Source organism: Narcine bancroftii, chromosome 4 (genome assembly GCF_036971445.1).
Source record: "Narcine bancroftii isolate sNarBan1 chromosome 4, sNarBan1.hap1, whole genome shotgun sequence".
NCBI classification, from domain to species: domain Eukaryota; kingdom Metazoa; phylum Chordata; class Chondrichthyes; order Torpediniformes; family Narcinidae; genus Narcine; species Narcine bancroftii.
The window spans coordinates 190,912,394-190,938,207 of NC_091472.1; the positions used below are offsets into that span (position 1 = coordinate 190,912,394).

The 25,814-nt window shown below is 40.7% G+C and overlaps 1 protein-coding gene across 6 annotated transcripts in view; it reads left to right on the forward strand.

The window, feature by feature from the left end:
• cux2b (cut-like homeobox 2b) overlaps positions 1-25,814 on the forward strand; it is a 392,464-nt gene that overhangs the window by 2,431 nt on the left and 364,219 nt on the right. The gene's annotated exons all lie outside the window — the stretch shown is intronic.

Below are 25,814 nucleotides of genomic sequence, written 5' to 3' on the forward strand. Positions count from 1 at the left end.
CGGATTAATTAGATAACTTTTGTCTTTCAAAATACAATAAGGAAATTGAGGAAACTGCTTTTTTGGGGGGGGGGGGGAGACGGGGGAAGAAAATGTTTGAAGGTCGCAGTCATTTGCGCTGCTGTCATGTTTGCCGAAGACTCAACGTCTTCCAGGCTCGTGTTTTGAGGGTCCCGGTTCCAGTGAAACGCAACTTAGCGGCGGACAGTTGGCAGCTCTCGGCTCATCTGCCGGATCGGGGCGCTCATCCTTCGCTGTGTAATTTTATTCGGGGTCCAAGACTCCCAGATTCCCCCCCCCCCAACACTTTTATGATTGATGTCTTGCAGCAGAGAAAATGACAAGTCCATTTCAAAGCGAGAGGCAAACGCTGGAGGGGGGGGGGGGGGAGGAAGCGGGGAAGACTTCAGAAGCCCCCCCTCCTCCTCTCCCCACCATGCGGCCCTGAAGTTCCCACTACGGGGCAAAGGGGTGGTCTTTGTGGCTGGCGGGCGGGTGCTTTTAGGGGCAGATGTGGTGGTGGGGGGGGGGGGGTAGGGGGTTGGTGCGTGTGAGATGCGTTCCTTCAGTTGTCTTTGCTCTGTTGGGGACGTTGAGCTCTGAAGTGAGCAGCCGTGTCGTCTCGGTCGGGCCGGATTTGCTGGCGCCGCCCCTCAGACTGGGGAGATGGAAGGTGACCTTGCCAGCCCGCTTGCTGCCCTCCCCGAAAGCCAAGCCTGTGAGCTTGTAATTCCTCTTGTTTTTTTTTGGGGGGGGGGGGAAAGAAAGAGGGGATCACATGTCCATCGAATTAGGTTGCTCATCCAGGCAGCAGGTGACCTGTCACAATTCCCGCGACCGCTACCAATGCGGTTTGAATCTGGGTTCACAGTTGCCGTCGAATTTAAACTCCCCCCTCCCTCCTCCGCCCCCCGACTTGCTAAATCTGGGCGAGTCACGTTAGAAGTGAAAGCTGAGGACATCCGAGAAGTGAGAACCGCAGATTTAAAAAAAAAATGTCTTTTTCACAGTTTAAATAAGAAATTGCAAACCATTATTTTTTATTTCCTTTCCCCTGTGAAAAGTATTTTTAGATTTTTTCTTCTTCTCCATCCCCAAGAGTGCACCACATTTAAAAAAAAACTTCAGGAAGTTTTTAGTTTCCAGGGAAACTGTCTCTTCTTGGGAGATTTTGTTTTGGAGGGAATTATTTCTGATTTGAGGGATTTGTGATTCCAAAAGTCAAAAGACCCCCAAATATCCAAGAAGTGAAATGCATAATTCTGCATCACTTTTAAACTGCTGCTCACATTGTGAAGTTTGACTGGATTAGTTCCATTTGCTTCCCCCCCCCCCCCCATGTTTTCCTGAAAGTGCTCATCTATACCAGGAGGTGATTCCATGGATGTGTTTAAAAAAGGCATTTTGACTGAATGGTCAGGAGGCTGTTAGTTTTCTTTTGTGTTTTGCAAACCTCTTTTAACCAGGAGACGTTGAGCTAATTGTAGTGAACCTGCTTTTGCCTGAGAAGTCCCTGAAGAAAAGGGCTCTGGCCCCAAATGTAGGTTCTACATCTTTGACCTCCTGCTGAGTTCCTGCAGTATTTCTGTGGTTTCACTGCTTATAGCTGAGTTGGATCTGGGTTCAAACCTGGATCATGACTTTAATTCTAATTCTGCTGCTTCATTTATCCACTGCTGTGCTGGAAGAACTTCAAGATACTTTAGATATCGAATACAACATGCAGAGGAACTTTTGTCTAATCGTGAAAGCACCATATCATGTAACGTGACCACAGGCCACTTCTGACATGTTTATTTTCCGAATTGAGTGAAGGTTTACAACATGAAAGAGGACAATGGCTGTCTCTTGTCCAGTACACAAAGATTGCCATCTGGTAACCACACTGAATGGCAAGGTTTTCTTTTGCATCTCATTTTTTTACTTGTAGATAAACAGCTATAATTGGTAGTGATGATCCCTCAGCATGTAGGATAATTTCTTTTCTGGGATTTATTTTAGAATGGGTCGGGGTGAAGGACAAGTCCATTCCTAGAGCTGCAGGCATATCAGCTTTTCTTTGAACGCTTTTGTTGACCATGCGATTTAGGACAGAAGTCGGCTGTTCATCCCATGGATCCTGCGTGCCATTCCCCTTCTCCAGTGATAAGTTGGGCATCAAGGGTTTGCTGTGGCAGGCATGCATCACTATATGTGCACAATCCATGCAGCTGGTATTGAGGATCTCTGAGGAAAGTAGCTTGTGACACAATGCACAATGTGGCTTTGTAACAATCTATCAGGAAAATTGATAGTGATGTTTAAATTATTTTCTGAGTATTTAGAAAGTTTTAGGGACTTTCTAAGGAATAGTGAAATATTTGACTGTTAATTAAAGGACAGTTTTTTTTGATTGGGTTAAGTCATGAATTAGGTGTAATACAGAAATGTGAATAGAAAGAATTTATTTTCATCTGTAACTTCAGTAACTATCTTTAGTAATGTAATTTATTTATCCTGTCAATGATGTTATTTCTAGAGCATAGGTTTAAAAGAATGATCAACATAGCTAATCTGATAAGTTCTTGTTTTAAAGGGATGAAGAAATTCCTTTAAGTGTGTTTACTCCCATTTCTGACTGACCAAAATTTAATTGATTTGTGAAAAGGAATTGCATCAATTTTAAGATTTTTTTTTTACAGACTTTTGACATTTGGGATGAAATCCAATTCTAGAGTGAATGTACCCATTTTGATCTCGTGTATTATTGAAAAATTTAATTTATTAGAGGGTGGAAGGGTTAAATTTCAACTTCAAAACCAGGTGGACACTTGCCACAAGTATTAACTCTCGTGTGATGGACTATAACTGATATCTAGGCATTAGGTCAAAAAACCGAGTCCACATCAGTGAAGAAATTAAATATTATTATTTAGAATTGTTTTCTTTAAAGGTGCAGCCTAAATGGTACAAAGCATTTCACACAAGGATAGACTATGGAATTGTACTTGTGATTTAAGTGATAGATTTAAGATTGAATTGTGGAAGCTGTGTTCTGCATCACAGTATACAGTACAACTACAATATACAGAGGCACTAAAATTCTTATTTGCTGCAGTAATACTGAAACACCAAAATAAGATACATAACAATGATGGCATAAATTTAAATTGCCACAATATGCCAGAAGACAGAAAAAGAGATGATGTAAAAGGAAAGAAATATTCGCTGTTGTAGTTGCTACAAAATAAAGTGAGATTTTAATAATGCAGACAGAATTTTGATGGTTCTGGGTTAATGGTCAGGGTAGCATGGGGAGGTTCAAGAGCCTGATGGCTGTTTGCGGGAAAGAAACTCTTTGTGGACTTTGTGCTTTTGTACTTTCTGCCTCAAGTCGAGAGTGAGAAGGGGAAGTGCCAGGATGATGAGAGACCTGAGGGAGGAAATGTGTGCCACTCCCCAGTACCAAAGATTCTCTCCTCTAACTAAATAAACTTTGATAAGATTTGCACAGAAAACAGACCAAAGGTTTGTTATTTTGAAGTTCCTATTATTAATCTGAACGAAAAGGTCTCAAAAGAAGTCTTGCAGTTGATTTAATGTCAGTGTTCAGTCAGAATGAGACTAAGTAATGGTGTGTAGCAGGCGGCTACACTGCTAACTGAAGGATGGGTTGAGTTCAGTGAGCAAAACTGGTTTATTGCTGGCTGCCTTGCTGGTCTTGTACTCCCAGCCCGGACCTGGCTGAGAACCGTGCTGGGGGGCCCCGACGTCACCGGGGCATCACACGAGTCCCCAAGCGTGAGCTTCTGAGCCCGGTGCCGAGGTCGTGACAAGCGGGGCCGGTTCACCTGCCTAATGGCATACCACCACAGGTGTTTATTTAATGATTAAACTGTAATAAACTTTTCTACTTCAGTATATAATTATAGAGTGCGGTGTATGTAACAGGATATTTTGAAATGCATGTCTTTATTTCTATTTTGCTGAATGTTAAGTAATATTGTAAAAGAGCATTTTGTGGTTATAACTCTGGACTTTAATATGCAAATATATGCAATGATGCAGTTTGTGTACAGGTTATACCCTGCTTTATGAAAGCAGAACATTTCTAGGAAACCTTTTGTCTTGGGTAAACTTATACTTCTCATTTTGATCATTTTAGATTGGTCACAGTGTTTGAGCTACCGAAAGAAAATAGACACCCACACACCAAGAGCAGTTCAGTTTATACAAGTCTTTATAGGTTGTCGGGGTGCCGGTCGGTAGCAGCTTCTCTACCTCCCTCGACCGGGACGTTAGCTGGGCTCTTGAAGTTCTTCTTCTTGCTGAGAGATGTTGCCACCTCTTGGAGAGTCTCAAACTTCAGCAGTGGCACCATGGCTTATATTACCCAAAAGTTGGTCTCCTGACAGTCTGCGACCAACAAAAGACAACTGCATCTCTAGGCTTCATGGTGGAAGTTGGATAATGTCTACTGATTCATATGCATCCCTGGGCCCCATGGTGGAATTTAGGTGTGTCTACTAATTCATATGCAACAAGGAGGTTCTCAGCCTTGGCTGCAAAAGTAAGAAAGACGGTTTAAATCTTCCATTACACCTTTCTTAAGCCAAAATGGTGTAAAGTGAAGTCCCACTCACTACTATTTTCATAAAGGTGAAAACCCATTCAAATTTCTTTTGGATAGTGAACACTAGTTTCTTCCTCAAAGCAAATTTTCATGAAGTGAGGAATCCCTGATTGGACTATTGAAGTTGAGCAAGAGCAAAGTTGTATTTCCATAGCATGATCTTGTGAGTGACTCATCTTGAATGTTGAAGTGGACATGGGGCCACGTGAAGTACCGGTAAGCGTTGGAAACCATATTTTGGGTGCCAGAGACAAATCTATAAAGATGTAAAATCTTTTGCTCCTCCCTGAGAGGGATGAAAGTGCTTGGATTTAATGCCTCATTGGGAAAAGTGGCCCTTTTTAAACCTTCAGTAGTCGTGTGATCTGGCTAATGCTTGTACAACAGCTTTGAGTTGGGTAAATGTGCAATAATTGAGATTCAGACAGATGTGTGATTTTCTGTTCCACATTTTTACTGCATTTCTTCCATCAGCTTCTCATCTACTGTTGCTGCTGCTTTTAGGGAGAAGTATTGTGGAAGTGCCCAAGTAACACTTGAGTATGGTTAGCGTTGTTGATGAGTTTTGATAGCTTATTTGGGCTTGAAATAGTGCGCAGATGACATGATAATAGTTGACCTTATGAGCAGCAATGATGAGTGGCACTACAGAAAATCTCATGTTATGGTGTGAGAATACCAACTGGAATCTCATTGTGGATTAGACAAAGGAGATGATTGTGGATTTCAGGAAGATGAGGAGTGACCACCTCCACTACCCATCAACAACTAGTAGAGAGAGTGGAGAGCATCAAGTTCCTCGGAGTCCACTTAAGTAGCGTCCTATCCTGGACACACAACTTGTCGGCAACAGTCACTGCACTTCCCGAGAAGACTGAGGCGGGGAGGGCCATTGTCTTGTCAACTTTCTACATGAGCGATGAGCGTCCTGGCCGGCTGCATCACAGTGTTGACCGGTTGCTGTAGAGCATTGGATCAGAGGTCAAACTACAGGACATAAGAGTGGCAGAGAGGATCACTGGGGTCTTCCCCCGGCTCCGTCGACAGAATCTACCGGGATTGTTGACTGAAGAGGGCTCACAAAATCATTGAGGACCCTTTCCACCCTGCACACAGCATCTTCCAGCTACTCCTGTTGGGAAAGAGATGCAGGAGTATCAGAACTGGTGCCACCAGGCTGAGAAACAGCTTCTTCACTCAGATAGTGAGACTGATGAACTGCTTTATTACCAATCCCTCTGAAAATCTACCATTATTTTACAATATTTACAATCTTTATTTGTTTTTGTATATGTGTGTGTGTGTTTTACACCAAGGACCAAAGAACTCCATTTTCTCCAGTTGTACTTTACAATGATAAAAATAAACTTGAATGGGTTGGGGAGAGATGGTTGGTTCATTCTGATTCAGTCCACAGGATGCACACACACACACACACTTGTATTTCCTGCAGGATCCTTCATTTAAAGTAATCCAAGATCACAGATTGGTGATCATATCTGAAATTTTCTGTGATGATGTCATCATGGGCTGTCATAGAGTCTGTTTCTGGGCTGTACCTCTTTTTGGCTCACCAAGTCATTGCCAACCAAGCATCCTACCCAAACGCATTTTTTGCCTCTTGCTTTCCCATCAACTTCCTCCAGATTCTCCCACTCATCTACGCCAGGGGCAATTTACCAATCTGCACGTACTGGAGATACCTGCAGGAAACCCACACCGTCAGAAAGAATGAGCAACCTCCAAGTCTTGAAACTCCAGCTGTAAATTCCACATTTTGACATCGTGCATCAGACACGAATTAATATCCTAACACAGTAGTTTAAAATTCTAATTGGTGGTTGGACTGGGGTGACAGGAGTAGATCAGATTTCTATGGTTCTCTTGGGAGCCGACATGCCATCTATTCTGCAGAAGGTAACGTTGTGCTGTTTTCAAGGTGTGACTTTTGACATCATCCTGGTACGTGACAGTAGCTTTAAGACTTGTTAGGGAAGGAAGCCAGTAGTTTGGAATTGCTGCAATGTCATATTTTCTCAGTGACGCAGGCCTGCCTGCTTAATTTGAAGTATCATGCAAATCCAATCGAGTCTCTTGTCCACTGTGCTACCAGCCGTGAGGAAGGGGTACTGAATAATTTGTAAGTAGATTTTAAAACCGAATTGCTTCAGACATTTAATGAAAATAGATTCGGTTTAAGTGCATAAATCATCATTCATAAAATAATGCCATTTCTGGGGGACCTGCAGGCAGCTGGTCATGGGAGCCAGGTATTGGAGCTGGGACTCTAGGATGATGAGGGCAAGAAGGGCTCTGAAGGCCCTCGGGAAGTGAAAGCTTCCTGTTGTATTGGATGTCTGGATCTGCGGCCACAGTGGCTGCGGGATCCCTGGGGGCAAATCCATGGAGACTCACTGACTCTGAAGGGACTCTCTTTTGCTTCTCTTTCTCTTGTAAGGGGTGCTGGGCAGCATTAATGGCAGCCCTTTGTTGGACCTGTGGCAGGCAGAGGCAATTTTGTGTAATATTACATGTTCTTCACTATAAAGGAAATAAAGGAATCTTGAACTTTCAGTTTTGTCTCTTGGAAAATTCAAATATTTTCTTTGTTTAAATGTGTGCATTAGCAATTGATTAGGTCAGTTCAATTGTAATAAGATTGAGAATATTGTTCCAATATGCAATAACTTTACTGTATTAAGAACTGATTATCTTTCCCACCCTCACCTTTCTAATGGCATTTTGTGGATGTCTTTTTGAGTAGTTGGTGTCTCCTAAGGGGGCAAAATTCTGACAGATTTGGCTCCTTTTGCTTGAGTCCCCTTAGGCTAATAGAGGAAGCTCTTGGAACTTTTATTGAAACCAGTGTTGCTCAGATTAGCTGCAGGATGGTTACTGTGACACTTTTGGCTCCCAATATTAATCTTGCATAAACCACACAAGTAAAAGGATGGAGAGAGGTGCCAAAGAAAGAAAGAAAATGCTTGGCTTTATCGTATTTGCCTTTATTGAATGCCAAATTATTTGTGATCAAACTGCACTCCCAGTTGGTCTCTAAATTGTTATGCTGGATCTAATTCTGGAGAGATGGAAAACCACAACTTAACCCATTTTAGTTGAATGACAGTTGAAAATCACTGTTGGAGAGCTCCTCTGATGGGTTGGGATGGTTCAGGGGGTCTCATTTTATGCTACAGAAGTTGATAAATGCCAAGGAAGTGATAGAAGTAAATTGTGTCCTTGAATCCCTTGTTAATGTTGCCCACTTTCTGACGCCTCTCTTGCTGGGGTGTGCGTGTGCCCAGGTTTAGTGACACTAATGACATCTGTCCACAGTCAGATTTGCAGATGATCTGCCTCTGCTCATAGATCAACGATGAACCCGCTGAAAGGTTTTTGGGGAAATGTGAACATTAAAGGCAGCATAATTCAACATGGGAAGAGGGGTGGAAGATCCAAATGATGTGGCCACAAATGTATTCTGTATTTGCATTGTGCAGTTGGATTTTGTGAATGGGGATAGGATTTAAATGGAAGCAAAATTTGTTCCAGGGGCTGTGACATAATAGATCCTTTCACACTTGTTGCTGTAAATCCTCTTTAATGTTGGCACATCTTTTTTTTTACAATTGGTGATCAGCATTAAAATCAGTTTGCCTAATTAATGCTTTGTGTGGTATTGCAGAAATGTCCTCTTGTTGTTCTATTCTGCAGCATTGTTGGATTCTTAATGTGTTATTTTACTAATTTCTTTATAGACTGAAATCGCTCATTGTTTGCTATATTGTATTTTACCTGTAGTTTTTGAAAAATCTTAATGTATGCACGTAATTTCTGATTTGTTGTTGGAGTACATACATGTACTCACATATAACCCTGAGATTCTTTTTCCTCTTATTGGCAGTGCAGAAAAAAACTCCACTCAAATGGAAACAAACTGCAATACAGGGAAAAATATCAATAAAGTGCAAAAGTATGAGTCCTTAAATGAGCCCCTGATAGAGTTTGTGGTTGAGGAGTCTGATGGTTGAGGGGTAGCAGCTGTTCCTGAATCTGGTGGTGCGAGTCTTGTGGCACCTGTACTTCTTTCCTGTTTGTAGCAACAAGAATAGAGTGTGTGTTGGGTGACGTGAATCCCCGATGATCGCTGCTGCTCAATGACGGCAGTGTTCCCTGTAGATTTTCTCAATGGTGGGGAGGGTTTTGCCTGTGATGTGCCATGACTTTTTGCAGGGCATTGTGCTCAGGGTTATTGGTGTCCCCCATACCAGATCGTGATGCAGCCAGTCAGCACACTTTCCACCACACCTCTGTAGAAATTTGCCAGTGTTTTTGATTATCGTACCAAACTTCTGCGAATTCCTGAGGAAGTAGAGGCACTGACGTGCTTTCTTCATGATGCCATTGGTGTGTTTGGTCCAGGGAAGATCCCCTGAGATAGTGACTCCCATGAAGTTAAATTTGCTCACCCTCTCCACCTCTGATTTCCCCCATTGATCACTGAATCATGTACCTCTGGTTTTCCCTTCCTGAAGTTAACTACCATCTCCTTGGTTTTGGTGATATTGAGTGTCAGGTTTCCATCAGCTTTTCTTGTTCCAAATTTTTCTATGGTGAAAACTGGATGTAAATTTGTCTGGCTATAATTGTACTATTATGGCTGTGGAAACATCCAGAACAATTCTGCAGGAGTATTTGTGATTGTGTAAGTGGAAAACTTGTAATGTGAAATGCTTGACGACATTGAATTTTAACGTCTGCTCGAGAAGAATTGATACCAAGATCATCAGCTGGAGATTGAAGGATGTCTGCTTATTTTGCTCAATTATTCTCTGCTGTCAAGTTTTCTGCTTCCCTTGAAGACATTTCAGTGCAGTGGGAGGGATGTTGGTTGATTTGGTTGGTCATTTGCATAAAATGTTCTTGTCAACTGTCTGTTCAAAGTTGAGTTTAATTTGGTATCCAGGCCAGTAACGAGACACAAGAAGCTGAATCAGCAACAAAGGTGGAAGCCCGTTCTATTTCCCTCCCCTCGCTTATGCAATGTTGTGCCTCTTTCTCTTGTTTGTTTCAGTACTTACAGTTTTTTTTTGTCAAAACATACTTCCAAAATGAGCAAAGGTTTCTCGGTACAGAATTGTAAAAATGAAACCAACTGACAAATTGAATTGTCAATTTTCAAAGAAACTTGTCTCCTTTCTGAGGCTGAAAAATGTATGATGAAAATCAAATGGCAATGCGAAGCAGTTTTGCTGCAAGTTTGGGTACAGTGACTTTTTTTTTAATATTTAAAAAATAATGCAAGATTAATGTCCAAAAAACAGTTCTTCACACTGAGGGCTTTTGCAAGGGACTGTAGCCAAAGGATGGGTGGAATTTAATGAACAGCTATATCCTTTTCAAATGTAGAAGGAATTGCAGGCCAATGCTTTTGATCGTCTTTTGTAATATTTTCACCTACCGATTACATAAATTGTACTCTAGGCTATTCAAAACTATTCATATTGCAACACTTATCTCTTCCATTAAAGTAATACTTCTGTGCATCTGGACTTGACAAGTGATGCGCCTTGGGATTGTTATGCATGAAAATCAGTGTTTTATGGTTGAAGCAGTGAAAGAGGATACATAATTGTCTTTAATATTGCCTGAATGATTATCTTGCTAAACAGTCTACTGCTTTCAGGAACATTTTCCATGAGATGAATGCATTACATGCACAAGTCTAAACTTTCCGATGCAAATTCTGATAAAAGTTGTGTCCTGCTTCTGGGAAGAGGAGGATGTGCAGGAGACCTCCACCAATGTCAGTGACTGACTTTAAGAAGAGACCCACGAGTGCTCCCTCCCTACTTAGGATGGCCCGATTTGCAGTTTTTTGAAGTTACAAATAGTTCGAATCAGTACTTTCAATTTTGAATTCTGATCTCTTTCTGCGCTTGTGATAAATCTACGATGCGTTTTCCAGAACATAACCCGATCGTCAGTTGAGAACCTGTAAATTGGCGTAACAACAAACGTTCTCCACATCCACTGCCATGAAAAGAGTCATAACATGGGTATTCCTCTATAAAGGAGAGCCATTAATTTATAGATGGATTCTATCCATCAACAGGCATAATAGACAAGATCTTCACCATGGGGAAAATCCATGAAAATGCAGAGAACAGCATCAAACACTATTCACAGCCTGTCTCCATCTGGCAAAAGTTATCTAAGACAGACCCTTTAGAAATCTTGTTTCTGTTCATTTGCTGCATGATATGGTGCAAGCCATTATTCTAACCATTACATCTGTTGCAGACCCAATCCCAATGCAGTTTGGGACAAGCAAGGCTGTGTCATCTTATCAACCCTCTTCAATTTTCCATGTTGCCTTTCACTTTCAGCAAGCACCCTGCAGGAGTGATCAGCAGGACCAAGGGAACATTGTTGAACCTCTGACTCCTTCTCTAGAACCAAGATCTTGGTCATTGAAGAACAGTACTTAGACAAATCTTGTGGATGTTTAGAGGTGGAGTTCCAAGTCACTGAATCAAATTGAAGCAGTAGCTTCCCCCTATACATGGGAAACCAAATATCCTCTCTATGTCTACCTCATAGCATAACATCTGCTCCTCCCAACCATCTCTCTGGCTTCCCCCAACAGATTACAAAGATTTGGGATGTGTTTCCAACTAATGTTTGAAGCAAGAGATGTCAAAATTCACCATTTGTCTTCTGTATGCCAGCACATGTTTTGTCCAAAGATCAAGATCTTGTACCTACAGCTTTGTACAAATTTTACAAGGAGCAAAGTTGATGTAGCGGTTAGTGCAATGTCTTTACAGCGTCAGCAATTGGGACCAGGGTTCAAATCCAGTGCTGTCTGTAAGGAGTTTGTACATTCTCCCCGTCTCTGTGCACGTTCCCCACCCCCCCACCTCCCCCCCCCCCCCCGCGGGCTCCGGTTTCCTCCCATCATTAATTGGGTATAAATTGGGCGGCACGGACTCTTGGGCCGAAATGGCCTGTTACCTTGCTGTATGTCTAAAATTATTGGTCCCTGCCCTCCTGAATATTACATAGCACTTGGGCTAGTGACAGTGGTCACCTCTAAGCTTTAGGCAGGTAGTGTCAATGCTGTTTTTATTCTCCAAATCCACTGCTGAGTCAAGCAAACCAACACTGGCATTATCTCCAAATTCACCACCTACTGGCCAGAAATTCCTCTTTGTTTCTGAGGCTGTGCCCTCTGGTCCTAGACACTCCCACTACTGGAACTCTGCAATCTCCAGCCGGATGGGATTAACATTGACTTCTCTTCTTTCTGCTAAATGCTCTCCTTTTCTTTCCCCTCTCCCTTTCCAGTTCTCTCCTCCCTTCTCCCCTCTACCCACTCAGTCATCTCTCCTCCTTTTCCCCTCTACCCACCCAGCCCTCTCCTCCCTTCCCTCCTCTACCCACCCAGCCTCCTCTCCTCCCTACTGTTAGGTCTGCTTTGTTCATGAATGAGTGAGACAAACACCAGACTGAGTCGAAATCAGGGTTCTTTGTTCTTTATTACCGGATTGTAACACTTGCAACTAACCATGTTAGTCGGAGAATGCATTCTGCCGTTATCAGCAAAATGGTGATTTTTTATACCCTTGGATACGTGCTTAGAACATCATCATATCATTACTTGTCCAATGACTAAAACTGTTGCTATCCTTTCCCTGCTAGCTTCCTGCCTCTCAATCCATCAATGTCTCTCTTATCTTGTAAGTACAAGGATGCATTCACATCTTGTTACAGCCCTGTACAGGGTAACTCCTTACACATTCCCATCTCATGATGTTTTACCTTACACTACCCACCCAGCCATCTCTCCTCCCTACCCACCCAGCCATCTCTCCTCCCTACCCACCCAGCCATCTCTCCTCCCGACCCACCCAGCCATCTCTCCTCCCGACCCACCTATCATCTGCCTTTCACCCCCCCCTCGCCATCCTTTTGTTCAGATGCCTGCCAATATTCTCACACCTTGATGAAGGGCTCAAGCCTGAAACGTTGGTTATATTTTTTTTCCTTTGGTACATAAAGGACACTGACCACCTGAGTTTCTCCAGCTTTTTGTGTTTTTGCTTCAACCATCTGTAGGTAGATTTTCATGAATTACTTTCTTCCCACTACTGGAAAGATCCTTTCCATGTCCAATCTATCCAGGCTTTTCTTGTACATTTTTTATCCAAACTCTTTGACTTGTAATATCTGTGACATCAAGGACATCTACATGAGGTAGTGTCTTTTTTTTAAAAAAAAACAGCCTCTGTCCTCAAAGACCCCCACCACTCAGGCCATGGCATCTTCACTCTGCTACTATTGGGGAAAAGGTACAGGAGCCTAAAGATCACACACTATCACAAAATAAAGAAACCGGAGCCATTGAGTCTGTTCCATAACTCTATTCTAAACTGAATTATGCTCACTACTAGTACCAATTACCAGCCTTTTCCCCCATATCCCTTGATACCCTTACTAATGAGATACCTTTCCTTTTGCTCTTTAAATACTCCCAGTTATCTGGCCTCCGCTGCTTTGTTTTTTTTAAAAATTTTTATTTTTAACACCATAAACCACATTGACCATGATACATACATTTTCCTTTTCAAATATATACAGTGCCATTTTCTCTCCCCCCTCCCTCCTCCCATCCCACCCTCCCTACCTCCCCCCTATCCATTTAAAGTACAAAATCTAAGAAACATTAAACCAGTCAAACAATGTTGTCATTCAATAAAAATAAACAAGAAATTCCACTGAGTCAATTCTTTTCATTTCCTTCTCCTTTCGTTAATTTTGGTAGTGAATGTCCCCGGTAGGTTTTCTCTATTGTGTTTCATGTAAGGCTCCCATATTTGTTCAAATATTTCAATATTATTTCTTAAACTATATGTTATTTTTTCTAATGGAATACATTTATTCATTTCTATATACCATTGTTGTATTTTCAAATTATTTTCCAATTTCCAGGTTGACATAATACATTTTTTTGCTACGGCTAGAGCTATCTTAACAAATCTTTTTTGGGCACCATCCAAATCAATTCCAAATTCTTTGTTTTTTATGTTACTTAGGAGGAAGATCTCTGGATTTTTTGGTATATTGTTTTCTGTAATTTTATTTAATATTTGGTTCAGATCTTCCCAAAATTTTTCTATTTTCTCACATGTCCAGATTGCATGAATTGTTGTTCCCATTTCTTTTTTACATCGAAAACATCTGTCAGATACTGTTGGGTCCCATTTATTTAACTTTTGAGGTGTAATGTGTATCCAGTTATATTGTATCATACGTAACCTCGTATTTATTGTATTTCTTATCGTTCCAGAACATAACTTCTCCCATGTTTCCTTTTTTATCTTTATATTTAAATCTTGTTCCCATTTTTGTTTAGTTTTACCATTTGTTTCCTCATTCTCCTTTTCTTGCAGTTTAATATACATATTTGTTATAAATCTTTTGATTATCATTGTATCTGTAATCACATATTCAAAGTTACTTCCCTCTGGTAACCACAGACTGCTTCCTAATTTGTCCTTCAAATAGGATCTCAATTGGTAATATGCCAACACTGTATCTTGAGTTATATTGTATTTATCTTTCATTTGTTCAAAGGATAATAATCTATTTCCTGAAAAACAATTTTCTATTCTTTTGATCCCTTTTTTCTCCCATTCTCTAAAGGGAAGGTTATCTATTGTAAAAGGGAGTAACTTATTTTGCGTCAATATTAGTTTTGGTAATTGGTAATTTGTTTTATTCCTTTCTACATGAATCTTTTTCCAAATATTGAGTAGATGATGTAATACTGGAATACTGGAGAACTCCTACGTTGTACCAATTTTTCATCCCATTTATATAATATGTGTTCAGGTATCTTTTCCCCTATTTTATCTAATTCTAATCTAGTCCAATCTGGCTTTTCCCTTGTTTGATAAAAATCTGATGGGTATCTTAATTGTGCGGCTCTATAATAATTTTTAAAGTTTGGCAGTTGTAAGCCTCCTTGTTTATACCATTCTGTTAATTTATCTAGTGCTATCCTCGGTTTCCCCCTTTTCCATAAAAATTTCCTTATTATTTTCTTTAACTCCTTGAAGAATTTCTCTGTCAAGTGTTTTGGCAATGCCTAAAATAGGTATAATATCCTTGGGAAAATGTTCATTTTAATACAGTTTATACTTCCTATTAGTGTTAATGGTAAATCTTTCCAATGCTCTAAATCGTCCTGTAATTTTTTCATTAGTGGATAATAATTGAGTTTATATAGATGGTCGAGATTTTTATTTATTTGTATACCTAGGTATCTTATTGCTTGCATTTGCCATCTGAATGGTGATTCCTTCTTAAATTTTGAGAAATCCGCATTATTCATTGGCATTGCTTCACTTTTATTTACGTTAATCTTGTAACCCGACACTTCTCCATATTCCTTCAATTTCTTATATAATTCTTTTATTGATAAGTATACTATAACATCATCCGCAAATAAACTGATTTTATATTCCTTGTCTTTTATTTTTATCCCTTTTATATTATTTTCTGTTCTTATCAATTCTGCTAGTGGTTCTATAGCTAACGCGAACAATAAGGGTGATAGTGGGCATCCCTGCCGTGTTGACCTGCTTAAGTTAAATTGCTTTGATATATATCCATTTACTGTCACTTTCGCCAATGGTCCCTTATATAATGCTTTAATCCAATTAATATACTTCTCTGGTAAACTGAATTTTTGCAATGCTTTAAATAAATAATTCCATTCTACTCTGTCAAAGGCCTTCTCTGTGTCTAAAGCAACTGCTACTGTTGGCGCTTTACTCCCTTCTACTGCATGAATTAAGTTAATAAATTTACAAATATTGTCTGTTGTGCGTCTTTATTTAATAAATCTAGATTTGGTCTAGATTTACCATTTTAGGTACATACTCTGCTAATCTGTTTGCTAATAGTTTAACTATTATCTTATAATCTGTGTTAAGTAATGATATTGGTCTATATGACGCTGGTGCGAGTGGATCTTTCCCTTGCTTTAGTATTACTGTAATTATTGCTGTTTTACATGAATCTGGTAAGCTTTGTGTTTTATCAATCTGGTTGATTGCTTCCAGGAGGGGAGGAATTAATAAATCTTTAAATGTTTTATAGAATTCTATTGGGAATCCATCCTCTCCTGGTGTTTTATTATTTGGTAGTTTTTTTATTATCTCTTGTATTTCTACTATTTCAAATGGTTCTGTTAATTTATTTTGTTCCTCTATTTGTAATTTTGGTCGTTCAATTTTAGTTAAAAATTCTTCTATTTTCCCTTCTTTCCCTTCGTTTTCAGTTTGGTATAATTGTTCATAGGATTCTCTAAAGTTTTCCTTGATCTCCATTGGATTATATGTGATTTGTTTGTCTTTTTTCCTTGATGCCAATACCATTTTTTTAGCTTGTTCTGTCTTAAGCTGCCATGCTAGAATTTTGGGCGTTTTTTCCCCTAGTTCATAATATTTCTGTTTTGTCTTCATTATGTTCTTCTCCACCTTATATGTATGTAGTGTTTCATATTTTATTTTATCTGCCAAATCTCTTTTAGTTATATCTTCCTTCATTGCTAATTCTTTTTCTATATTTACTATTTCCCTTTCCAACTGCTCTGTTTCCTGATTATAGTCCTTCTTCATCTTGGTTACATAACTTATTATTTGCCCTCTAATGAACGCTTTCATTGCATCCCATAGTATAAACTTATCTTTCACTGATTCCGTATTTATTTCAAAATACATTTTAATTTGTCTTTCAATGAATTCTCTAAAATCCTGCCTTTTAAGTAGCATGGAGTTTAATCTCCATCTATACATTCTTGGAGGGATGTCCTCTAACTCTATTGTCAATATCAAGGGTGAATGGTCCGATAATATTCTAGCTTTATATTCTGTTTTTCTTACTCTATCTTGTATACGAGCTGATAACAAAAATAGGTCTATTCTTGAGTATGTTTTATGTCTAGCCGAGTAATATGAATATTCCTTTTCATTTGGGTGTTGTTTCCTCCATATATCCAAAAGTTGCATTTCTTCCATCAATTTAATTATAAATTTGGTTACTTTGTTCTTTCTGTTAATTTTTTTCCCCAGTTTTGTCCATATTTGAATCCAAATTCAGGTTGAAATCCCCTCCTATTAATATGTTTCCTTGCATATCTGCTATCTTCAAAAAAAAAATCTTGCATAAACTTTTGATCTTCTTCGTTAGGTGAATATACATTGAGTAGATTCCAAAACTCCGAATATATCTGACATTTTATCATTACATATCTCCCTGCTGGATCTATTATTTTCTCTTCTATTTTAATTGGCACATTTTTACTAATTAATATAGCTACTCCTCTTGCTTTTGAATTATACGACGCTGCTGTTACATGTCTTACCCAATCTCTCTTTAATTTCTTGTGCTCCAATTCAGTTAAATGTGTTTCTTGCACAAATGCTATATCAATTTTTTTCTTTTTTCAGTAAATTTAGCAGTTTCTTCCTTTTAATTTGGTTATGTATTCCGTTAATATTTAAAATCATATAGTTCAGCGTAGCCATTTCATACTTTGTTTATCTTCCCTTTCCGTTTCTCCATCATCACCTTTCCTTCTTATCCATTTCTGCTTTCTTGTTTTGAACACTTTATAAGACAGCATTTCTAAAACATCAAACATTTTCCTTGTTCTCCTGTTTAAAACTTCTTTAACCCCATTCTCCCCTCCCCCTCTTGAGTTGCCCTTTATCCCTTGTCGGGCAACCACATCTCCCCTCTCCATTTGGATTTGCGAATTCACTCGCAAACATCAAATGATTTTGCAGTGACCGTAACTCCTCCCCACCCAGACCCCCCAGAAAAGATTTCAATTTTCATATGTAACAAAGGTCACTCTTTTAATTCCCTCTATTCCCTTTCCCTCCCTTATTAATTCTTGTCTATACTCTATATATTTTCCTCTAAATACGGATACATTCATGTCTCTTCTTCTCTTTGGCTTGGCTTCGCGGACGAAGATTTATGGAGGGGGTAAAAAGTCCACGTCAGCTGCAGGCTCGTTTGTGGCTGACAAGTCCGATGCGGGACAGGCAGACACGATTGCAGCGGTTGCAAGGGAAAATTGGTTGGTTGGGGTTGGGTGTTGGGTTTTTCCTCCTTTGCCTTTTGTCAGTGAGGTGGGCTCTGCGGTCTTCTTCAAAGGAGGTTGCTGCCCGCCAAACTGTGAGGCGCCAAGATGCACGGTTTGAGGCGTTATCAGCCCACTGGCGGTGGTCAATGTGGCAGGCACCAAGAGATTTCTTTAGGCAGTCCTTGTACCTTTTCTTTGGTGCACCTCTGTCACGGTGGCCAGTGGAGAGCTCGCCATATAACACGATCTTGGGAAGGCGATGGTCCTCCATTCTGGAGACGTGACCCATCCAGCGCAGCTGGATCTTCAGCAGCGTGGACTCGATGCTGTCGACCTCTGCCATCTCGAGTACTTCGACGCTTGGGGTGTAAGCGCTCCAATGGATGTTGAGGATGGAGCGGAGACAACGCTGGTGGAAGCATTCTAGGAGCCGTAGGTGGTGCCGGTAGAGGACCCATGATTCGGAGCCGAACAGGAGTGTGGGTATGACAACGGCTCTGTATACGCTTATCTTTGTGAGGTTTTTCAGTTGGTTGTTTTTCCAGACTCTTTTGTGTAGTCTTCCAAAGGCGCTATTTGCCTTGGCGAGTCTGTTGTCTATCTCATTGTCGATCCTTGCATCTGATGAAATGGTGCAGCCGAGATAGGTAAACTGGTTGACCGTTTTGAGTTTTGTGTGCCCGATGGAGATGTGGGGGGGCTGGTAGTCATGGTGGGGAGCTGGCTGATGGAGGACCTCAGTTTTCTTCAGGCTGACTTCCAGGCCAAACATTTTGGCAGTTTCCGCAAAGCAGGACGTCAAGCGCTGAAGAGCTGGCTCTGAATGGGCAACTATATGTATGTGTGTATATATATATATTTATATATGTATGTGTGTATATATGTATGTGTGTATATATGTGTGTGTGTATATATGTGTGTGTGTATATATGTGTGTGTGTATATATGTGTGTACTGTGATTCTGGGAGAATATTCTCAGCGACACTAGGTATTATTCTATTTAGTAGAATCCTAGCGAAGATTTTGCCTGCAATGGAGAGCAACGTGATTCCCCTGTAGTTTGAGCAGTCTGATTTCTCGCCTTTGTTTTTGTACAGGGTGATGATGGTGGCATCACGAAGATCCTGAGGCAGTTTACCTTGGTCCCAACAAAGCTTGAAAAACTCATGCAGTTTGGCATGCAGAGTTTTGCCGCCAGCCTTCCACTAGTGTCGCTGAGAATATTCTCCCAGAATCACAGTGCGGCTTTCGCGCTAACAGAGGAACCACTGACATGGTCTTTGCCCTCAGACAGCTCCAAGAAAAGTGTAGAGAACAAAACAAAGGACTCTACATCACCTTTGTTGACCTCACCAAAGCCTTCGACACCGTGAGCAGGAAAGGGCTTTGGCAAATACTAGAGCGCATCGGATGTCCCCCAAAGTTTCTCAACATGATTATCCAACTGCACGAAAACCAACAAGGTCGGGTCAGATACAGCAATGAGCTCTCTGAACCCTTCTCCATTAACAATGGCGTGAAGCAAGGCTGTGTTCTCGCACCAACCCTCTTTTCAATCTTCTTCAGCATGATGCTGAACCAAGCCATGAAAGACCCCAACAATGAAGACGCTGTTTACATCCGGTACCGCACGGATGGCAGTCTCTTCAATCTGAGGCGCCTGCAAGCTCACACCAAGACACAAGAGAAACTTGTCCGTGAACTACTCTTTGCAGATGATGCCGCTTTAGTTGCCCATTCAGAGCCAGCTCTTCAGCGCTTGACGTCCTGCTTTGCGGAAACTGCCAAAATGTTTGGCCTGGAAGTCAGCCTGAAGAAAACTGAGGTCCTCCATCAGCCAGCTCCCCACCATGACTACCAGCCCCCCCACATCTCCATCGGGCACACAAAACTCAAAACGGTCAACCAGTTTACCTATCTCGGCTGCACCATTTCATCAGATGCAAGGATCGACAATGAGATAGACAACAGACTCGCCAAGGCAAATAGCGCCTTTGGAAGACTACACAAAAGAGTCTGGAAAAACAACCAACTGAAAAACCTCACAAAGATAAGCGTATACAGAGCCGTTGTCATACCCACACTCCTGTTCGGCTCCGAATCATGGGTCCTCTACCGGCACCACCTACGGCTCCTAGAACGCTTCCACCAGCGTTGTCTCCGCTCCATCCTCAACATCCATTGGAGCGCTCACACCCCTAACGTCGAGGTACCCGAGATGGCAGAGGTCGACAGCATCGAGTCCACGCTGCTGAAGATCCAGCTGCGCTGGATGGGTCACGTCTCCAGAATGGAGGACCATCGCCTTCCCAAGATCGTATTATATGGCGAGCTCTCCACTGGCCACCGTGACAGAGGTGCACCAAAGAAAAGGTACAAGGACTGCCTAAAGAAATCTCTTGGTGCCTGCCACATTGACCACCGCCAGTGGGCTGATAACGCCTCAAACCGTGCATCTTGGCGCCTCACAGTTTGGCGGGCAGCAGCCTCCTTTGAAGAAGACCGCAGAGCCCACCTCACTGACAAAAGGCAAAGGAGGAAAAACCCAACACCCAACCCCAACCAACCAATTTTCCCTTGCAACCGCTGCAATCGTGTCTGCCTGTCCCGCATCGGACTGGTCAGCCACAAACGAGCCTGCAGCTGACGTGGACTTTTTACCCCCTCCATAAATCTTCGTCCGCGAAGCCAAGCCAAAGAAAAAAGAAATATATGTGTGTGTGTATATATGTATGTGTGTATATATGTATGTGTGTATATATACACACACACACACACACACACACACACACACACACACACACACACACACACACACACACACACACACACACATACCCCTTTACACACATACATATAGATCGTGGTCATTTTTACTCTTATTACATGTCTTCATCTCTCTGCTTGTTTTGTAGTTGTTCTGCAAATTTCCTTGCTTCCTCTGGATCCGAGAATAGTCTGTTTTGTTGCCCTGGAATAACTATTTTAAGTACCGCTGGGTACTTTAACATAAATTTATATCCTTTTTTCCATAAGATCGTTTTTGCTGTATTGAACTCCTTCCTCTTCTTCAGAGTTCAAAACTTGTGTCTGGATAGAAAAAAATTTTTTGACCTTTATGTTCCAGTGGCTTTTTGTCTTCTCTTACTTTCTTCATTGCTTTCTCCAATATATTTTCTCTTGTTGTATATCTGAAGAATTTTACTAAAATGGATCTTGGTTTTTGCTGCGGTTGTGGTTTCGGGTCTAAAGTTCTATGTGCCCTCTCTATTTCCATTTCTTCCTGTAATTCTGGTCTTCCTAGGACCCTGGGGATCCAATCTTTTATAAATTCTCTCATATTCTTGCCTTCTTCATCTTCCTTAAGGCCCACTATCTTTATATTATTTCTTCTCTTATAGTTTTCTATTATATCTATCTTCTGAGCTAACAGCTCATGTGCCTCTTTAACTTTTTTATTAGATTCTTCTAATTTCTCTTTTAAGTCCTCTACTTCCATTTCTACAATTATTTCTCGTTCTTCCATATTTTCCACTCTTTTTCCTATCTCTGACATGACCATTTCTATTTTATTCATTTTTTCTTCTGCATTCTTAATTCTTCTTTTTATCTCATTAAATTCTTGTATTTGCCATTCTTTCACTGATTCCATATATTCTTTAAAAAAGGATACATCCATTGTCTTGCCTTTCTCTTCTTCTTCCATTTCTTTCTGTTCTTCTTCTTCCTCTGGGTTGACCATCTGTTGTTTCCTCGTTTTCTTTTTACCCTCTTCTTTCTTGTTGTCGTTATTGTCTGTGTACTGCACCTGCTGCTGTGCTGCAGGTGTCTCTCTCAGCTGTGGAGATCGACTCCGCAGCTGTTCCCCCCTCTCGTCAGTGTGTTTTTTTTCATGCGCAGTTGCACACTTTTACTCGGCTCTGCGAGCCATTTTTGTAGTCCCGAGCCCGGGACCTCCACTGACCTGTGGGAGTGGGCCTCTCTCTCCTAGCGGGCCTCTTCGGACAGGTAAGGCCTTCACCTTCTTCTTCCGACATTCTTTCTTCCTCTTTTCTTCCCGTTGTTTTCGACTTTTCTCCCTTCGCTGCCATTTTCTTCTCACATTTATTTTTACTTTATTATAAATTTTAATCTTGTACCTTTGTGCTTTGTGTGTTTTTTTTTAAACTTTTCGGGAGAGGGCTGGAATTCCCTGACCGGCCACTACTCCATCACGTGACTCCCTCGCCTCCGCTGCTTTGTGAGGCCATGAGTTCCACAGATCCATGACCCTCTGACTAAAGAAGTTCTTCCTCCTCTCTGTTTTAATTGGATAACTTCTAATTTTAAGACTATGACCCTTTGTCCTCGATTCACCCATCTTATCCACATTCACTCTGTCAAAACCTTTCAATATTCAAAATGTCTCTGAGATCCCTCCTCATTCTCCTGTACTCCAAAGAACACAACACAAGAGCTGTCAAATGTTCCCCATATGCTAGCCCCTCCGTTACAGGAATCATCCTGGTTAATCTCTGCACCCTCTTGAACAATACATCTTTTCTAAGATGGGGTCCCAAAACTGTATACAGTTCTCTAAATGGGACTCACCAGTGTTCCATAGAGTCTCATTAACACCTCTCTTAAACACCAATCCTTTTGAAATGAACGCTAGCATAGCATTCACCTTCTTCACTACCAATCCCACCTGGGCATTAACTTTTAGATGACTCTGCACAAGGATGCCCAGGTCTCTTTGCTCCTCCAAGGATTTAATTTTCTTCCCATCCAGATAGTTCTCTGCCTCTTTATTTCCTCTGCTAAAATGTAGAACGGAACACTAGTCAACATTGTACTTCATCTGCCATATATTTGCCCAAATCTCCCAATCTCTCTATATCCCTCTGCAATTTTACATTTCCTTCAAGAGTTCCTGCTGCACCACCTATCTAGTGTCATCCACAAATTTGGGCACAAACCATTCATTCCACAATCTAAATCATTAATATAAATTGTAAACAGCAACGGTCCCAAGACTGACCCCTGCGGAACATCGCTCGTTGCAGGCAGCCATCCTGAACAGGATCCCTTAATTTCAACACTTTGCTTTCTGCCTATTAGCCAATTTACTATCTAGTTTAATAGCATCCCTGTAATTTCAAGGGCCCTCATCTTGTTTAGCAGCTAAACGTGCAGCACCTTATCGAAAACCTTTTGAAAATCCAAAGATATAGCATCCACAGCACCCAGCGGCACAAGGTCAGCTTCTTCCCTGCAGCCATGAGATTCCTGAATAATCAATGAACCAAAGACCCTGTCTTACTTTTCGTGAACTATTATTGTGTTTTTAAAAAAATATTTATTAATGGTGTAAGATGGTTATTATATGAATGACTGCACTCTGATGCTGGTACAAAACACCAAATTTCATGACTTGTTCATGACAATAAATCCTAATTCTGAAATAAGCATTACTCCACTGGTAAAATGAACACTTGCAAATTGTTTCAATTTGGCATGCAGTTTATTGGGCAGATTTCAAAATGTTCTTTGTGGTTGCTATTTGGAATTTAGATACTAAACTTTGAAAGCTTCTGTTTTGAGCTAAAGATTGCGATCATTTGAATGACGAAGTTAGAGCAAAAATTAAATATTTTCTAGTTAAAAAAAAATCCGCACAAGGGTAAGTATTTCAATAACTCTCTTGTGAAGATGGAAAAGAAAGCCTGCATATTGGGAATCAAAAGTTGACTGATTTGAAACTCTCCTGCCTGAATTTTGCAGTCAGCATTGGTGTTTGAGCAGTTGAGTCTGATGTGTGAATTGCTCACAAAGTTCCAGACACCTCAGTGCAGTGTTCCGACTTCAGGCAATGGCTGGTGTGTCGATGTTGAGAAGACAGCAGCAGAATTCTCCAAGCCATTTTTTAAAATGCTTTGTAGGATGAGATTCTAGAAGAAGATACAATATTCTGGTTTATTATTATAGACCATGACATTTTAAATGATTAGAAGGGAATGAGAAACTGTTTTCTTTTTGAATATCTTATTTTGAGAATTTTCAATCAATGTGCAGTCAAAACGAAGGATAATCAAAAAGTAAAACCTCAATATCCATAATATTAACAAAATAATACAAATATCGATCTGCACGTCGATATTAAAGAAAGTGAGAAAAAAAAGAGTCAACAAGATTCAATTATTAGAAAGAAAGGAAAAATTGCAATAATATTACAAAAATGCAAGACTTATTTCTGTCTGGTTAGATCAGGAAGGAAATGTACTAGGACAAAGGCAGCGAAAACTACCTTGGGGTTAATGGGGGAGCTGGGCATCTGGAGAAGGCTTCACCCTAGAGAGAGGGATTATTCCTTCTATTCAAGACTCGAGGATAGATTTATTTTTGGTTTCAGCCCATTTACAGGGTTGGATCATGGAAAATGAATATAAGGCGAGACTCTTATCAGATCACTCACTTCTTGTATTGACTATTGATACGCCAGCTAAGAAGGAGTCGGCCTATATTCGACGCCTTAATACAGTTCTGTTTAAAAAGGCTAGATTTTTGTGATTTTATTTGGACCCAAATAACTATGTTCTGTGAGATCAACTGTAATTCCACTGTGGATATGTGGGACATGTTTAAAAGCATATTAGAGAGGACAAATAATAGCTATGCCTCTAGGATTATAAAGAAGTATTCAAGGGAGGTTTTGGAAAAGATCCTTCAACGAATAGGCTCTGAGGAACCGTTTTCAGTTGGTTTTTGTGTCAGAGAGGTAGCGGCGCAATAACAGTGGTTGTGTTCAGGCTTTAAAAGTTTGTCAGTTTCACTTCCATGGGACTAAGTGTAATGTTTTATTTCAGGAGATAGTTATGTGGAATTGCTGTTAGCTATATGATTTTTGCTATTTTTCAAAATAGTGCTCCTAGTGGAAGATCAGGTAATTAAACATATATCCTTGTGTCAGTCAAGACTATCCGTGCATATCTTTCTCTACATTCATTGTTCGATGACTGAATACAATTTTACAATTTGTCAGCGGCACTTCTATTTATTCCTCAAAATGCATCAAACACTGAACATTTGTTACACAGCCCCTCAGTGTTCACCACCGGCAGAACCCTAGACTGTGGATGTTATCCTCTGTTTTAGTGTATCCCTCAGCATGTTCTTGTACACCTTGGTACATGCTAGTCCGTAGTATTCATTTTTTGGACATCTTGCACTAGAAGACCAACCAAGTTTCTCTGGCAAACCTAAATGCGCCCCTACTGCATTGATGTTCCAGTTCAATTGATGCTTGGGAATTGCCTGTCGATCAGATCCGAGTCCTGTTGTACACCTGATCATCAAACTTTGTCAAGGGACATTGGACTCCTTTCCAGATCTTTTCGGTAAATGCACAGTCTATGAGGTGGTGGGTGATCATATCATCCATATGGCATACAGTGGGTTTGAGGCCCCAACTGTGCATTACAGAGCTAACAGCAGGAGGATGCCCTCTCTGTCAGGTGTAGTCTTAGTGGTAGATTCTGCCAAATACCTTTGACAATCACCCCTCCAGGCTTACTGTCTCAGCAAGGTCCAAATGAATGCTACATTGTGCAGCAACGTGGTCAAGCCTACCAGGTACATACTGATGTGGCGTTTGTGCGCTTTGGCCACCTGTGTGTGTGGATGTGCAGCTTCTCTCTCTCTTCTCACACAATTTTATGGAATTTCAGAGTTGGCAACATTTCCTAGTCCCAGTACAGAATTGAAATTTTATTCTGGTGGGAAGGGAAAGATGATTTCTTTTGTTTTTTTTTTACCCTTTGTGGCTGTGGAGACCAATCAAGGAAGAGCTGGTTACCCTTGAACAAGCCCAAATTCAGCAGCGTTTGGGAACAAACACTTGCATGTTAGTCATGGCGAGCATTTGAATTTGTAGGAGGGACTTGGCTAAAATTGTAGGTAATTGGAAATACAGCATCGCATTTAAGTTAATTATGTCTCCTTTATTGAAGGTATCAAACAGACCATTTATTCTTTCTTGAAAGGCTCTGTTATATAAT